At 41.5% G+C, this 5,074-nt stretch overlaps 1 non-coding gene across 1 annotated transcript; it reads left to right on the top strand.

Annotated features, from left to right (window-relative positions):
* Positions 1–1,044: 1,044 nt before the first annotated feature.
* On the top strand, positions 1,045–1,151 carry LOC141636963 (small nucleolar RNA R71). Its single transcript, XR_012541528.1, has one exon. It is a non-coding gene; the product is annotated as a small nucleolar RNA R71 (small nucleolar RNA).
* The last annotated feature ends 3,923 nt before the right edge of the window (positions 1,152–5,074 follow it).

The following is a 5,074-nucleotide window of genomic DNA, read 5'->3' as shown; positions in this document are numbered from 1 at the left end:
GGAAGTCTAATCACAATGGGCTCCTTCTCTTTGGCCTTGTCTTCATTTTTCTTTGAACTTTCTTCTTTTGATGATTCCCCTTCTTTGGGGCTTTGCACAATTTCTTCCTTTTCACTAGCTTGCACAACTTCATCCTCAACTTGCTTCTTTGGTGCTTCATACCTTGTACCACTTCTCAAGTGAATGGCACTAACCGTTTCATGTCTAGGGGGATTACTTTGAGGTGGTAATTGCCCCTTTTGTCTTTGTGAGCTTGAAGATGCTAGTTGAGTCAATTGTGTTTCCAACATCTTGGTGTGAGCTAGAATGTTGTTGATGGTAGTGTCCTTTGCTTGGCTATCCTTTTGCATTTGAGTGAAAAATTCTTGTTGATTCTTTTGCATTTGGAGGACCGCTTTTTGGACATCAAAACCTTGGTCATTTTGGTGATTGTATGGATTTTGATTTTGGTAACCTTGGTTTTGATTGTAAAACGGTCTTTGATTTTGATTCCTCATGGGTGGTGGAGTGTATGTTGTTTGAAGGTTTTGAACATTTTGGCTTTTGTATGAGAGATTTGGATGGAACTTGGTGTTTTCATTGTAGAAATTTGAATAAGGGGTACCACTTTTGTAAGCTTGGAAAGCATTAACTTGTTCGGTTGTTCCCCTACACTCACTTGGGTCATGACCCAAAGTTCCACAATTCTCACATATCCCACTTGGGATTGATGAGGATGCCGTCATGGCATTGACATGATGCTTTGATGATTTTGAGTTTTCCTCAAGTCTAGCCATAGCTTGTTCAAACTTCAAGTTGATTGTGTCAATGTGAGCACTAAGTTGAGCACCCAATTGAGTAACGGAGTCCACTTCATGCTTTCCTCCTCTAGTAGCCTTGCGAGGTCTACTATATTGTGAATTATGGATCGCCATTTCCTCAATCTTGTTCCATGTTTGATTGTCATCAACTTCGGTGAACATTCCATTTGATCCCATATTGAGAATGTTCCTTGAATCTTCATATAAACCGTTCCAAAATTGTTGTACCAAAAACCATTCGCTAAGTCCATGGTGAGGACATGAGCGACAAATACCTTTGAACCGCTCCCAAGCTTCATACAAAGATTCTTCATCCCTTTGCTTAAAACCCGTAATTTGAGCTCTTAGCATGTTAGTCTTTTCCGGTGGGTAGAATTTTTTGTAGAAAGCTAGAGCTAACTTCTTCCAAGAATCTATTCCAAGGGTGGCCTTATCAAGGCCCTTCAACCATTGCTTTGCGGTGCCGATTAACGAAAAAGGAAATAAGACCCATCTAATTTGGTCTTGAGTCACGCCCGTTTGAGAGATAGCATCACAATAATCGCAAAAGGTTTCCATATGAGAATGAGGGTCCTCACTAGGCATTCCCCCGAATTGGCTCCTCTCAACTAGTTGGATGAAGGCGGACTTGGCAATAAAATTACCGGTGAGATGTTGCGGTGTAGGAGTACCATTTGGTAGATTCTCCTCGGTGGGTATAGAGTGTGACGAGAATTTAGGCATTGTAGGTGGATTTTGTGGGATATTGTGTAATGGGTTTTCTTCTCCTTCTATTCCGAAAGGATTGACAAACTCACTAGTGGGTTGAACAACTTCACCAACACCTCTCAAATTCCTCCTAACAAGTCTCCTATTATTCGTCAAGGTTCTTTCGATTTCACGGTCAAAAGGTAACAAATCACTTTGTAACCTTCTAGACATGCAAAATATCAAACAACTCAAAAACAATTAGAACAAACCTTGAGGAGTTTTACTTCCCAAGGTGAAAAAGACACAACTAATAACAATAAAAAGAAATCTTAAATCAATTAAAACACCGTCCCGCAAGAACGGCGCCATTTTTGATCGATGCCATTTCGTGTTCACAATTAAGTATATGTGGTCGTTGGTCAATGGTCGATACAAAACACAATTTATACTTCACAAACAACTCTACAATTAGTAAAGAGGCAAGTAAAGGTCGGATCCCAAGGGACGGGTATTGAAATGAGAATTCTATTGTAACTAGTAGTGTCTAGGGGTGTCACAAATTGGGTTGGTGTAGAAGGTCACTAAACTAAAATAACAATGAAAATAAACTAGCAAGATGAATAAAATAAGGGGTGTAAACAATTGATTAAAAGCACTAGGGTGTCATGGGATCATAGGGGAATCATGGGATATGATCATACAAACATGTTCTCAAATTATAAGCAAGCAATTATTGTTGTGATGGATTGAGTTGGGTTATATCTTACAATCCTAGGAAAGTTTGGATCCCGGAGCCGAATCGATTAGATTGTACAACACCTACAAGTCGACTTAATCTTTCCTACTCAACACATGCATGGTCTAATGAGACTCGAGTTGGGTTATGTCTTACAAGTCTCATTGAAAAGATAGAAGATGATAGTAAATGCAAGGATTCATAGGCTTAGCATTTCATCAAATATAACATGTGCATGAATTGAGATCAAAACAAGCAAGCAAATAAGATATGAAAGCATATTGATTTAAGCATGAATCATCCCCATGATGGTTTCCCCTAATCACCCATTAAACCCTAGCTAAGAGACTACTCACTCATTATCATGTTGATCATGCTAGCAAGGTTGTCAATCATACCAACAATATGAAACATGATGAATAAATGAAAGTAATTAACAATAATTAAAAGGGATTAAGAGATTATACCTACTAATGATTCCAATAATAAAGCAAGAATAATAGAAGTACTTGAATCCTAGATTGAGAGGTTGTCAATCTCCCAATAATAACCCAAATAATCTTCAATTACCCAAAATAAAGGAAGAACAAAAGAGAGATTAAAGAACTAAAACTTGGATTAAAACTTGATTAATACTTGATTACAATATTAAAGAGAGATTTGATTGATATTAACTACACTAATTATTGATAAGAAGAACATGCTCCTCTAATTAGCCTAATGGGGTATTTATAGTGAAAATTAGGGAAGATGCATTAGGGTTAACTAAGGGCTAAACTAGTAATTACACTTTTTAAGTTGAGCAAGGAGGACCCGGTATTTTCTGAGAGAAGGGCTTCTCTTTTCGTAGCTTGAAGAATGAAATCCGTCTTTGTGCGGGAATCAAGGCGGATTAGAGTCGGGACGGCCGGATTTGGTGTGCAATCCGAGCGGATTCGGGAGAGGGACGCTCGGATTGTTGAGGGGTAATCCGGGCGGATTCCAAGGAGGGACGCTCGGATTGTTCTCGGGTGGACGGGCGGATTGTCGCAATCCGTTCGGATTGTTGGTCAGCGTCAATTCTTCTAATTTTCTTCCCTTTTCTTCATAAATTCCTTGGGGATTTCCTTGGGGACGCAAGGATCCTTTCTCAACATTGTTCTTCTACTATGATATGTACAAAGGCCTTCTAGTCTTGTCTCTTCTTGATGCTTGGTCATTGAATACAATCAATTTAGCCTCGTTTTGCCATGAAAATGCAAGATTCTTACTCCTTTCCTACCAAGGGATCAAAATCTCAAAGAATATGCAATACAAAGAACTAAAGATAAGAAATGACCCAAATAGGCACTAAAAAGCATGGGAACAAGGCTAATTCGGGGGCTAAATATGCGCTAATTATGGTCACATCAGTGGTTTTCTTGACGTGCAGTAGTTTAGGGTTTCTTTCTGTTGCTTGCTTTTCAAGTTAGGGATTGCGTGTTTGGTCTTCTCCGTGTTTCTTCTGCGTGAAATATGGAGTATGGGAATAGTAGCAAAGGTAAAGGGGTGATGGGGGAGGCTTCCAGGGGAGAGCGTGACACTTTTGTCTGGGATGTGGGTGAGGATGATGGCCATGTTACACGGACGGAGGGAGTTCTTATGGGTAAGATTTAAAGATGATTAACAGCAAAGCTGCTATTAATACAATGTTAAGACTATGGAATCCAAAGGGGAAGGTGATGGGAAATATTTTAGATGCAAAGGAAAAAATCTTCATCTTTCGTTTCGAGGATGATCGGGATAAGACTAAGGTGATTGAGGGGAAGCCATTGCACTTTGATAAGTTTACCTGTTGTTTTAATGAGCCGGATGGAGAAGGTAAGTTAACTGATACTCCTCTATTCCGGCTTCCTATTTGGGCTCGGGTGTATGACCTTCCGCTTAAAGGGCGCACGAATGAGGATAATTTGCGTAGATTGGGCGCACAGTTGGGTACGTATGTTATGAAAGATGATAATTCAAGTCCTGAGATAGAGAGAGCAGTGCGTATCCATATCTTGCACAATGTTCGAAAGCCGCTTCAATCTTGTACTGAAATTCGGCTGCCAAATGGGAACGTAACAACCTTCGATGTCAAGTATGAGCGACTACCCCTCTTTTGTTACGGCTGTGGGGTTCTGGGTCATGGGGTGAAAGATTGCGAGGATGGGCCCTATGATGAGGATGCCCTCAAGTATGGCGATTTTTTGAGGGCTTCGCCTCTACGGGGTAATAGAGCTGGTGTGGCGGAGGGGCGTAAAGTTAGTAGTGATCTTCGGCCTGAGTTTGAGGAGGAGTTTAGAAAGAATGATATGGAGATGGTTGAGAAGCTTCAAAAAATTGCAATATCAGAGAGGTGTAAGGTTCAGGCGAGGGGAGCTCAGGTGGAATTGAGGAGTGTTTTAGAGGAGGATTGTCAGGCGGTGTCGGGGCATGTAGTGGTGGCTGGTGGTGGGTCTCTGCGTTGGGGAGATGGGATGTGTGGGGTTGGGCAGAATGCTCCTACAAGAGATGTGACAGATGGAAGTGCGGCTACTATGGTGTTTGGGTCAGATGATGTTTTGGGGGATACCGTGGGAGAGATGGTGCAGGGAGAGCGTGAGGGTTCTGGGCATACAGGGAAAGGGGGTGTGAATGTTCAGAAGTGGCAGTGCAGGGCCAGGATGTTGAGTGTGGAGGGGTCAGAGGTCGACAGGGAGGATGGGGGTTTGATCTTGAATGAAAATCAGAAGAGGTTATGAGTGGATGATGAATTAGGGGGTGGGATATTAACGAAAAAAGCTACTTTACACAGGGATGTGTCTATATCTGAGGCGGAGGCTGACTCGAGTCAGCCCCGCCGGGCCCA

This window comes from Silene latifolia, chromosome Y (assembly GCF_048544455.1).
Source record: "Silene latifolia isolate original U9 population chromosome Y, ASM4854445v1, whole genome shotgun sequence".
NCBI lineage: Eukaryota > Viridiplantae > Streptophyta > Magnoliopsida > Caryophyllales > Caryophyllaceae > Silene > Silene latifolia.
The sequence above is the reverse complement of the archived record's forward strand: the minus strand, read 5'-3'. Positions and strand labels throughout refer to the sequence as shown.